The 13,532-nt window shown below is 38.2% G+C and overlaps 1 non-coding gene across 1 annotated transcript; it reads right to left on the reverse strand.

Moving 5' to 3' along the window:
* Nucleotides 1–5,905: 5,905 nt before the first annotated feature.
* Nucleotides 5,906–5,979, reverse strand: Trnai-aau (transfer RNA isoleucine (anticodon AAU)). Its single transcript has one exon. It is a non-coding gene; the product is annotated as a tRNA-Ile (tRNA).
* Nucleotides 5,980–13,532: the final 7,553 nt, after the last annotated feature.

The following is a 13,532-nucleotide window of genomic DNA, read 5'->3' on the forward strand; positions in this document are numbered from 1 at the left end:
CTGTGCTCCTAAATATTGAAAACGATTAGAAATATTTCATTTTCAAGCTATTGAAAGAGATTTTGATATAATGAACGATGTATTAATCTAAATCGATAAAGAGATTTAATCAATTTGAGATGAGGATGCTTTTTATTCACGGTTTTTTTTTTTTTTTGAATGGAAATCTTATCAACATTTCCTGTTGGCATAGTAGCCTTTCTAACAACCGCAATTGCATTTTTTGCGCTTATTTTCATCCCCTTCCGGTTTTCCGCCTTCTCAATGGAATCCTGAAGCTAACATTTCTCTGTGAAATGGCAACCTTTTTTGCGTCCACTCCCATTTTTCTCGCTATTCCGGTTTTAATTTATAAAATGTATATTGAAATATTCATTCAGATAAGCGGCACTAAACTCGAAGTAGTAGATGAGTTCTGCTATCTCGCAAGCGCCGTCAACAAAATGACGGTTTAGCAGCCGACATTCGCAGCCGAATGTCGAAGGGTCGCGATGTGTTTGGCCTTTGGACAAATTGTGCGCGTTTTCTGTTCTGACACCACCACTAACACCGGCCTCTGAGCATTAACGGAGCAGATACTCGTTCACCTTGAGATCCGACGACGAAAGTGGAAATGGATCGGCCACACACTGCGAAAACTATATCGAGATATCTCAAAAGCAACACTAGACTGGTACCCGCAAGGCAGTCGGAGATGTCGTAGGTCATCTAACACTTGGAGGCGACTAGTGAAAGTAGAAGCGCTATAAGCAGGTCGCACTTGGCAACAAATCAAATTCTTAGCTTTAAGTAAATATAACCTTAACTTGTTTATTGAGGCCCTTTCTTCCACCTAGGAACTACGGGGAAATATGTAATATACATATATCTGTATATTAAAATATTATAAATTATAATAAAATTATTTTAAAAGTAATTTTGAAAGTAACCAGGCAAACTAAAATATTTAAAAAAAAGCAGACATGTATATGTATACATATACATACATATGTATATGTGCCTACATACTCGTACATTGCCAGATGACCTTAGAGTTCAAATCAAATACAGGGTTTCCAGGTATGCTCCCAGTATGATTCATACAAATATATAGAGGTGGGGCCAAGAACACACCGTTAACTGACTCTCAGCGAATGGGAAAGAATCAGCTGATTGGCTAACGTTGCCGACTGATGGGACAACTGTGTGAATACGTGTGAAATGAGCGAGCAGAATTCTGTTGCCGAAGCCCTGATAACGTGACAGCCGAAGTTGTTCTCACAATTTTGCTTCCTTCGATTTTCTTTATTTGCTCTAATATATCTTTCCAATTTTATTAAAAGAAATACCCACTTAAAGTGTGAAGGGTTGCAGCTTGGCGAAGTGCCATAGGGAAATCATTTAAAATTTCTTCTATTTTATAGCGCATTTCTATGATTTTTTCGTTCTGTGTAAGCATCTCATCCTTTTCGTCTAACCTGTATAATTTAGCAAGCTATAGGCTGACATAAATATCACTGCTTAACGGTCGAACACGTCAACTTTTTTGGTCCCTAACAGGAATGGATAGACTAGATTAGATTTGTGGGGCATCGGACAAGACCAAGCACTCAGTCAGGAAGACCATTGCACTATTTTAGTGATTAGATTACAGTGGAAGGAATAAAGAGACAGGATAGATACAGTATGGATTGGCAAGACGGAAATATTGGTTTGAGGCTACTCTTTCGTAAATCTTTTGGCTTCATTGATGAATCTTGAGCGATGCGGAAGAGAATGAACTTTATCCATACTCTGTTCATTATTGAAGATGTGGTCATCCACTTGTTAGCTCCGTAGCCAAATAACAAAAGATGGTAGCGCAGTGTTTGATGTGGCAGCACGTACTGCGTTCCATAAGCTAAACCGACTGTGGCGCTCTCGCATCCAGTCACTAAGAAAAAAATTTAAAATTTTTAATACCAGCGCAAAATCGGTCCACCTATATATGTAGATCTGAGACCTGCCTCATCTCTGAGCACATAAGCAGACGCCTTCAAACCTTTATCAACAAGTACCTAAGAACCATATGCCGCATTTTTCGGCCAAGAATAGTCCTCAATGTTGACCCTCTTTCGCTCACTGATAGCTGCCTAATCGCTGTTGGAATCAAAAGACGAAAATGGAACTGGATTGGACATACTCTCCATAAAGAATACAACAATGTTGCCAAAATGGCTTTTCAACGAAACTCGCAAGGAAGCCGGCGCAGAGAAACATGACAAACTTGGCTGCATTATAGTAAATCCTAAATGAGAGCTCTTCCACCGCCACCTGGAATGTAATAACCTAGACAAATAGCGGCTGACACAAATCGTTGGAGAGCCTTTGTTGCGCCTATGCTCCGACTATGAGCGCTAATATGTGCAGATAGATATTTTTTATAGTACTTCGTTAGTTTTTTTTTTAATTATCATCTAAAAGTATATACAGTGGTGGAAAAAAAAATAGACTCTTAGCCTTGAAATGCATTTGATCGTTCATATCCCCAATATTGTTGCACAATTGTTTAATAATTTTGTACACGTTTCTTCGTTCAAATCTAGTGCTCTCAACAACAACAAAAATATTAACCTTTCCATTAAAAAATAAGAGAAAACACGACTCTTGCTCATAGAGTACCTAAACAGGCTGGCAAAAAAATAGACTTTTTTTTCATTTTATTTCAAATTTTTTTCAAATAACAGCTATTTCACTAAAAAAAGGATACAAAACTTTAAATACGCATTAATAATTAATGGTTAAACCTCGATTTTGGACTACAGCAGCGCACCTTCGGGGCATCGAGTCCACGAGCCGCTCAGTTCTTTGCCTGGAGGTCTGTGGACATAAGTGCGACCATCGCTGCTAAAAAGATTCATTTTGCTTTCATCAGACCATAGCATGTTTCTCCAATTTTTGCTAGGCTCATTTAAATGCTCTTTGGCAAAAGATATTCTCTTTTGGATATTGTTTTTACTTAAAAGTGGAACATTTTTCGCTATGCGCCCGGGTAAATTTGTTAATTCGAAACGATAACGAACGGTTCGCGAACTGATAGGCAGGTTCAAAGTGTTTTTAATTGCATTGGATGTGGCAAAGGGCTGCGACTTCGATATTCGGATCATAGCGCGGTCTTCTAGTATGGTCGTCTTCCGGGGTCTTCCCCGTTTTTCGTCGGTTCTATTTTTGCTTTTAAGCGCATTTCTCACTAAATGATCGATCTTTTAACAATTTCGGCAATATTTTTGATGGTATAACTTTTTTTTCGAAGATTTTCTATGATTTTTTTTTCACTTTCGGTACAATGAACGCGGCGACCCATTTTACAAACTTTCAATTCAAAAGCACGTTAGTGAATAATTATTCATGACAATCCAATACTGGACTAGCTGATTTCTTTGATTTGAAAAATTTTAAGTGGAAATTAACGGAGCTTTTCTCATTTAAACTGTTATGAATCTATTTTATTTGCCAACCTATTTAGGTACTCTACGAGCATGGATGGTGTTTTCTCTTTTTTTATGATGGGAAGGTAAATAATTTTGTTGTTGTTGAGAGCAGTATATTGAAACAAACAAACGTGTGCAAGATCGGTATTTAATATTGCAATAATATTTAAGATATGAACGATGAAATGCATATCAAAGGTAAGAGTCTATTTTTTTTCCTCCACTGTATTACTAAGGAATAAAAAAAGCTTCAATACTCCCCAAAGAGTTTTGCATTTTCACTTACTTTTGAATGTTAAAATTTTAAAATAAAATTATTTAAATTATGCACCCATTACTAGTTCTATCAATAGAATTTTTAATAGTCTTCAGCTTGATTTCGCCATTTCTACAACTCTATTTGATCTAAGCTTGAATCAAATAACTTTTAAGTATTAACTTTAAGTCCTTTTGTGGCTCTAGTATGTAAGGTTTTGTAACCAAATACTTAATAAATGGAATTAAATAAATTGAAAAATATGCATTTGTTTTTTTTAGCAAATAAATATCTCAAAATTTTGTCATGATATGGCTCCTTTGAAAATCGTTACGCAATTTAGAGCCCAAACTAAACTCTACTTCTTCGTCTGATATGCTTTTATATATAAAAACTTTATAATTTCCTTTTATTTTATAAAAAATCGCAATCCACTCATAACTTTCCAACTCAGCTCAGTTTTTTCCTGCCCGAAAAGATTTCCCCTTTAGAACTGCATTTTGTTTACTTGATTACCTACAAATAAACCTGCTTACGCAAATAAAACATTTCTCCTACATTATAATGTGTCTACTATGAAAATAATATCCCATGCATATGTATGTGTGTGTTTGTGTACGTCGGTAGGGTTATTTATAGCTCTCGCAATAATTGTGCATAACTTCACCACCAGCTACATAGAATATCAAGCGTCATTTCGCAAACTCGGAAGTTAAATAAAATAAAATACCTTTGTAAGTAAGTAGAATTCAACAGTTCTTACATACATATATACAATGCTACCTACAAACATGTATGTACATGTACGCGTATGCAATATGTGTACACATTCGCATTAATTTGTCTCTGCGAAGGACTTGCAGTGGACCCTTCGTTGCTCGACTTTTCGTATGCGCCGCGTTACTTTGCGCCCTATGCCGTCTCATTGGCGAATATGGCTCGGCTTTGCATGCCACTTCGTTTAAGATACTCACATTACATCAATAAAAGGGAAAATGAGGAGAGGGGAGAACACCCGGAATAACAAAGCGAAAATAAAAAAACAAACAAAAACGAAATAGTCAACTGCCATACATAAAAGCACAAACTGTATACAATTTCAATGCTATTTCAATTTCCCGCCGGCATTAGGGGTTCGCCTGGAATTGGCAGCAAGAAAACAAAAAAAAAAAAACAACCACGCAACAACAACAACAGCAAAGAAGGCAATAGTAATCTGCGGCGACAGCGTTTCTGTTGGCTTCACTGCCTTCTTCAGCTTCATTTGCTCGGTATTCAATGTTGGCTCGAGAGGAGCTACCGAACGACAAGTCACGTACACCGCAAGCTAACATACGCCAGTGTTGAGCAACACACTCCATCTGGCGAACAAGCTGAAGAAGAAAGGATACTGAGGAAAAGAATAAAAATAAGTAGGCGTATGTGCACGTACGTATGTATGTATGTATGTATGCATGTAAAAAAGTAGATTGAGAATAGTAAAAAAATGGAGTGAGTTGAAAAATAAAAAAACGATAAATTTATGTAAGTGTAGAATGAAAGCGTCAGCAAATGATTTGGGAATTGCGAGCGCATACACGTTTACATACATGCATACATATGTATGTATATACATACTTGTTACTTTTTTCCTGAACGGATCTTCATGATGACGCTGTTGCGCACACCAAAGTCACATTTTCTAAAAATATTCAGACATACACACATTTATATTTCTATGTATGCGTGTATGCGTGTATATTTATATGTGTGTACACTTGCATGCTTGTTGCAGCTGCTCTTGTGGTTATGCTGAAATCCGTACTTCGGGCCCGTTTTGTGTGCACTCGAGTGGCTCTCTAGCAAATCCCCCAGTGCGACCATTGCCCCCGTCCGCAAGCCAGCACGCGTTTCATCTAAAAAACAAGTGAGTGGTAAGTATGTGCACTGTATGCATGTGTGTACATATTTATATAAGGGGTAAAAGACAAAGTCAGAGACCCGCCGCCGCTCTCATTTTCACTCTCGCCCATTCATGCTTCCCAATGGATTTCTTTTAGTGAAAGTGATGAATCCTTTCATTCAAAATTCCACCACTAATTGCAATCCAATTATTATAAACCATGTCTCAATCAAAGTGTGTACAAGCACTTTAAATTTAAATAACTACAAAAAGCGAGTCTTCTCTTGCTAAAAATTGTAGAAGCAAAACAAATGAGTGTGGCCCATGAGGGGATCGAACCCGCGACCTTCGCGTTATTAGCACGACGCTCTAACCAACTGAGCTAATGGGCCGAATACCAATTTTTACTCAATTATCGTTGATTACTATAGTGATGTGTCATACTTAAGAACCGATCTAACTCACACACAAACACACACATGCATGCCTATTCATTATTTAACAGATTATTTAATAGTTTGTAGTTAACAATGAGATATAAATAAATACACAATTAGGGGATTCATAAGGCCTGCTATTTGTCGTATTTGTCATAAGGTGGTATTATTTTAGCACAGCTAATTAAAATTATGAGTACTCCTTGAAGTATGTAGACACTATAGATATACATACATACATATACAGCTATGGACACGTAAATGCCACATTTTTTAAAGCCAACTTTGATATGCTATACTAACGTCAATTTAAAAAAAATGAACAGGTATTTGCTTCTTTATAAAGATTTATTTCTTATATTCAACGATAACACTAAACAAATATTGAATTCAATTTGAACACCAAAAAATTTAAAACTTCTGAAAAGGTAACAGAATTTGTTGGACACATAAATGACAGAACCTTAAAAAATTAAAGAAAATCTAGTTAAAAGAATATTTTTTTCTTGTTTTTGTTTCACAAACCTGCAAGTTATTAATATTTTGTGCTGTAGCCTTTGTTTTTAATTACTGCTTCACACCTGCGACTCATACTTTTGTACGAGTTCCTGGCACTTGTTGTTAGGTATGGAGTACCATGATTCCTGAACAGCAGACCAAAGATCATCCAAATTTTTATAGTTTTTCCTTGCCACTTCCATCTTAATTTCATTCCACAGATTTTCGATTGGATTTAAGTCAGGGCTTTGAGCAGGCCAGTCCAAAACATCAATTTTTTCCATACTAAACCAACTCTTTACCAGTTTGGAGGAGTGTTTGGGGTCTTTGTCTTGCATAAAACACCATTTAATGGGCATATTTTCAAAGACATAATGAATTCGAACGAGTGGGCCTATTCCGTGCCAAGAAAATGCACCCCACACCATGATATTTCCACCACCGTGTTTGACCGTCTTCTGGGTGAACCTAGGATTGTATTCTTGGCATATCGGTCGGTGTACAAATACTCCCCCATCTGCTCCTAATCCTGGTTTCGTCACTCCACAGCACGTTTTTTCCAAAAATTTAGACTTTTCCTTTCATTGGTTTTGGCGAGAGATAGCCGTTTCGAAATATTTTTCTTAGACAGAAATGGTTTTTTCCTGGAAATGCGTCCAAACAAAGTTTGCCTCGTTTAACCGCCTTTAACAAGCCGAGAGGATATTTCTGTGTCCAATGACTGACTAATATCGGATGCTATCTGCCGCGATGACATAAGTGGATCAACTTGCACCATCCTTATAATGGCAGCATCCGTTCGCACATCGGTCTTTCGTGGTCTTGGCTTCCGAGTTTTGCCTTTTATCAGTATTTTGGGGTTACCAGCAACTGAATTAATTGCATTGCATACTTTTTTTCGTGAACAGCTCAAAATTTTAGCCATTTCTGCCACTTTTTTCCCTGCTTTATGCATTTGCCATATGACTCTTCTTTCTTCTGTTTACATCGAGTAACATAAGATTTTAAAATCAATACATTCTATTAAATATTTTTGAGCATGAGCTACCAGTTCAAAAGATTTTGTACGCTTCAATCGTCTTCTTAGATTGCTATTAAGCAAATTGCTAGCTTCTTCATTTGGGTGTAGGCGAAGTCTTTCCTGGTGAGACGCTGCCAATTTGTTAATTTCTGCGGTGATGGTCGGTACTTTTAAGTCACGATGAAGGTCACTGTTTCTTATGTATCATGGGGCATTTACTACTGTTCGGAGTATTTTATTTTGGAAGCGCTGTATGAGTTCTATATTGCTTTTCTTTGCACAACCCCTTAGTTGTGCACCATACATCCAGACCGGCTTTAGTATTTGACTGTATATGGTCAGCTTGCAGTGAACAGACAGTTGCGAGTTTCTGCTCAGGAGCCATTGGTGGTTTCGCAATTTCATTTCTAATTCATCTTTTTTCATCTTGATGTCCTCCTTCCATTTAAGTTTCGCGTCCAGTGTCATACCGAGGTATTTTGCTGTATTTGAGTACGGTACTGGATTGCCAAATATGCTTATTGGGGGACATGTAATTTTTTTTGGTTGTAAATTTGAATTTGGTATCCCCGCAAAACTAATACGGCTATGTAAGATGACGTTGCTCAACACCAGTAGCGCCGTCAGAATTGGGAAGGACCTCTCCGCGCCGTTTGATACCAAACGAGGTTTCAGACAGGGTGACTCCCTGTCGTGTGACTTTTTTAACCTGATGTTGGAGAGCATCGTACGAGCCGCAGAACTTAATCGCTCAGGCACAATTTTTTATAAGAGCGTACAATTGCTGGCGTATGCCGATGATATTGACATCATCGGCCTTAACAACCGCGCTGTTAGTTCTGCCTTCTCCAAACTGGATAAAGAGGCAAAGCGAATGGGTTTGGTGGTGAACGAGGACAAAACGAAGTACCTCCTGTCTTCAAACAAACAGTCGGCGGACTCGCGTATCGGCACTCACGTCACTGTAGACAGTTATACTTTCTAGGTTGTAAAAGACTTCGTCTACTTAGGAACCAGCATTAACACCGATAACAATGTCAGCCTTGAAATCCAACGTAGAATCTCTCTTGCCAACAAGTGCTACTTTGGACTAAGTAGGCAACTGAGCAGTAAAGTCCTATCTCGACGAACAAAACTAACACTCTACAAGACTCTCATCATGCCCGTCCTAACGTATGGCGCAGAAGCTTGGACGATGACAACATCCGATGAAGCAACGCTTGGAGTGTTCGAGAGAAAGATTCTGCGTAAGATTTTTGGACCTTTGCACGTTGGCAGCGGCGAATATCGCAGACGATGGAACGATGAGCTGTATGAGCTTTACGACGACATAGGCTTAGCGCAGCGAATAAAGATCCAGCGACTACGTTGGCTGGGTCATGTCGTCCGAAAGTATTCGATGCGGTACCAGCTGGTGGTAGCAGAGGAAGAGGAAGGCCTCCTCTGCGTTGGAAAGATCAGGTGGAGAAGGACTTGGCTTCACTTGGTGTGTCCAATTGGCGCCGGTTAGCACGAGAAAGAAACGAATGGCGCGCTTTGTTAAACCCGGCCAAAATCGCGTAAGCGGTTATCGCGCCAATTAAGAAGAAGAAGAGATTGGATTAGAATTTATTTGGCTAATATGAAGTGGTATTTCGCTGATGCATTACCGTACAATTAACATTTCGTAGCACAGCGTCGTGTTAAAAATACGACTTGCTAACATGGCAAAAAGAAAGAGCACGAACTGGTTAAGCAGTAGTGTTCTAGTACTTTTCCCTGCAGGGTAGCAGCAAGCATGAGAGCCACTTTATGACATCAGTCGCATTTACAAGTGTACTCGAATATGTATTTCCCCTCAACTGTGCAATAGAAAATGATGAAACCAATAAAAGAGATTACATATGTATGTATGTATGTATGTACATATGTATGTTTATCAAGGGAACCCATATCCAATGCATTTATGGGTCAATTTATAGAGTAAAGTGTTGAAGTTGGGCATTTATTTTATTGTCTAATCGAAACATTCATTGGCAAGTGTAAATAGCAACTGTCAGCTTGTATGTATATAAGGGTAAAATCAAAATTACATACATACTGCTACTAACATAGTTTCGTGTATATTCGTGATATAAAAAATTAGGTACTATCAAGAAAAGGTCACAATTGAGTAATTTAATGACGCAAACGTGAGTCATTTACAGGCAAATAAAGTATGAGCGGTTGGACTTTTCGGAGACACTGCCTAGAAAAAGGTTGGCAATTACATTGGGTTGGCAGTTCGATAGAAGGCCAAAGAAGATGTTGCATTTCTAAGTGTGCGTTTGTTTAATTTTTTTAATGCTTTGTAATGTGACAATAATAAATGGATTTTGTCTCAGTATTTCACTTTTAGAATGAAAGTGTACTTTTATTTATGGGAAAACATTTTTACGGTTTCATTCATTACTGCCCTCATTTAACTCTGGAAAGATGAGTAGAGGTCATTTGAGCCCTCGTATCTGACTGCTAATAATTCCTTTGGTTGGTTGGTTTAAGGGTGACCCCGCATCGGAGTGCCACATAGACCTCAAGTTGGGTCCGTTGTGTTGCCCTAGAGCTCATTATATTATATGATTTCCCCACCTAACCGAGATTTTTACTATAGATTTTGGTGCAAGATATTAAATCGTTTCGAGAATTTAATGAGAGATTCAATTTTCAGGTCCGAGAGTACTGAAAGATTGTCAATTGGTGGAGAGCGTAGAAGAGCGAGTCGACTTCTGGCTAGGCCGGGAGAACTGCACAGCAAATGCCTGCTCGATACTTCCTCATCTTCGTCCTCGTAGTAGCTGCACAGGTCGTTTTGAGGAACCCCGAGCCGACTTGCGTGAGTGCCCAAAAGGCAGTGGCCGGTGATAAGAGATATTATATGCCTTAGTTCGTGTTTCGAAATACTTATAAGGGTTTTTGTCTGTTTCAGATTGTAGGATGGCCAGATTTGTCTCGTCGTAACACAAGTAGTTTCCACTCGCCACCTCCGTTCAGCAATGCTGTGAAATTCTCAATAATTCCTTTAACATCAAATTTAATTTAAAAGCATTCCTGAAGCAATAAAGAGTTTGAAACTCAAATAAATGGGAAAACTACCTAAACAAATGTAAAGGGGTCATTTCACATGACATTTATGCTTGTTACAGAATAGAACTTGATTCACATAGTAAAGAAGAAATAGTTAAGGAATTATTTTTAATTCGATTTTATAAAGCCTTCAGTGTCTTCAGAGCAAACGTCTTGAAGCTACTGCAATACTGCACTACCAACAAGATATGCAGTCAGCAGGCGGGGTTCTTTATATCGTTTTTTTTTTTCAAAAAAATCTGTTCACCAGGTCGGCCTGCTGTGGGTTGAACAACGAGGTCCTACCTACTCATTATCCTAGACAACCAAGGATTATAGATTGCAAGGATTGGCCATCAGAAGCAAAATTATGAGAGTAATTTGGGCTGCCACATCATAGGGGATTCAAAAGGCGATTCTATTAAAGGAGATATCAGAGGATTAGCTGATTTGTTTTTTTTTTTCATTAGCCGTATATCTATATTAGGATGACGGAACAAATTTAAATGATCTTTTTTTTCCTGATTTCCTTTGTCCTGACATTCAAATGTACAAAACATGGCTGCCGGTCTAGTTGTCACCAAGGCGAATTGAGTACTGCAGGTGGCGTCTTCTCAAAACAGTTCCTTTATTTTTTTGCGATTTTGACAAGTCTGCAGGAATGGCTTGTTAATATTGTGATTTGTGACATTTAAACTAAACAAACTAATGGAAACGAAATGCCGGGTGTTAAATTGTGAAAGCACAAATGAATATAAAGCCTCCAAATGCGGGTTTGTGCGTTTTTATACGAATGACGCCGTGGCAAGAAAGTGTGTGTGTGTATGTGTATAATTGCTTGTGCTTTTTTTCCGGGATGACGTCCGTGAAGAGGAAACTCTCATGAGTACAGCTATACTGGTATAGCAGGATGCACGACTTGTAGCCTAAACGCCTCTCCACTATCTACCACTCTCACCGCGGAACTGTCAAAAAATGAATTACCTCACGGGGCTGCTAATTATTTCGTCGCCGAACCTCCGCGCGTCGTAAATCATTGTTGATATATTTTTTGCATGTACGCAGAATCGTATCCAATTAGCAAAATCTATAATATTTTCTCCGTTTAATATACCAGAGGTTTCGGGAGCATAGCGTGGGCATTGGAACAAGACGTGATCAGCGTCTTCTTCCCTCTCCGTGCAGATTGGGCAGTTTGGAGATATTTTCGAAATACTCCGTGTCCTGAAAGGAATTGAATTAGGTGGAAGTTGTTTCCCCAAGGTTCCTTTCTAACTACGTGGTAAGAATGGGTATTATCCCATGCGTCCATCTATCTTTCGGTGATCTGTTCCACCGGTCTTGCCATATGTTTTCCTACCATTACCACCGCTATGTCATCTGCGAATCTAATAACTTTAGTTTTAGGGGGCTATCCAGTCTTAGAACCACGCCATACATTAAGTTTCATGGCAGTGGACCTAAAACTGATCCTTGAGGAACCCCAGCTGACACGATATACTCCTCATAAGGGCTACTTCTAAATCTCAGTTTACGGTCCGTGAAATAGCTCTCAGTTTTTCTATGCCTATAACTAGGCAAATTTATTTTCGCGAGGGTTTCTAGTATACGATGTCAACTAGCTGTGTTAAAATCATTTCTAGCATCCACTGTTGAGCGGGATTGCCTGAAACCAAACTGGTATGTGGATAGAATACCTTTATCTTCAGCGAAAGACGACAACCTGTGGCAAATAATTCTCTCCAGAATTTTCGCCATTGTGTCTAGTAGATATATTGGTCGGTAAGACTCGGGTTCGCCAGGCTCTTTCTTGTCCTTGGGCACAAGTGTTTGCTTCTTCCACCTCTTTGGGAAAGTGCCTTCGTTAAGGCAGGTTTGGAATACTGCTTGAAATATGTCTGGATGTTTGGAAGTCGTTAATTTCAGTGCGCCATTTGGTGTACCATCTGGATCTGGAGCTTTCTTAGACGTTATTATATTACACGCCGCTTGGAGTTCTTGTTCGGTGAAACGACGGATGTCACCTGCTTCGCTTTGTATGCAGGATGAGAAAATGCTTTGAGGGAAGAGAGTAGTAACAATTTTGCGCAACCTTACTGAGTAAGTAATTTGGGGTGTCCGTACACTTTTCGCTTTGGATAATACCATCCGGTACACAGTGCCCTAGGGGTTAATATCAGCTTCCTCATAAAGCCTTTTGAAACTTTCTTGCTTGTTGGTTTTAAGGGGAGCCTGGTTTATAAGGTCAAATAAATCAAATTTTTTTCGTTTTAAGCGATTCCTAATATATTTCAGAATATTCACACAAAGTTACAGAGCCTAATTCTCAATATTTCCGTAGATACGCACGGCTATAGTACAAACTTTATCTTCTTTTCTCGACTTTTCATTTTTATGATTTCTTTGAATTGGCGTATATGAATGAAAAAAACTAATGAACCTTTTGAAATGAATCATACCTTGTTCCCTTCAGTATTAAACTCTCTTCTATTTGAACTAGCAAAATAGATAAAAAAAAATTTGAAGTGAATTTTTTTTTTATAGAAAGGCATTTTTTTCTTTAAAACCTCCAAAAAGTTGAAATTTTGGAATTTCTCTCAGTTTTCTTAGTTCATCTAGAATAAAAAATCATGATAATTAGAAATCCATTTGAATTTTTTGCTTTAGATAATAATTACGAGCTGTATCTTGTACGCCAGTTGGAAACTCCAGCGTTGCAACGCTCTACTAATTTCTATGTTAAACATTTTTTTCAACTTATTTTAACTAGTACAAAAATTTTTTATACTTTTTAAATGTTCATTAAAAGATAGAAAAAACTTTGCAGTGCTAAATTAATTTTTTCCTTACAAAAAAAATTGCAAAGAGATGCAATTTTTAGACCTCATAAACCAGGCTCCCCCCTTAA

This window comes from Anastrepha obliqua, chromosome 2 (assembly GCF_027943255.1).
Source record: "Anastrepha obliqua isolate idAnaObli1 chromosome 2, idAnaObli1_1.0, whole genome shotgun sequence".
Taxonomy (NCBI): Eukaryota; Metazoa; Arthropoda; class Insecta; order Diptera; family Tephritidae; genus Anastrepha; species Anastrepha obliqua.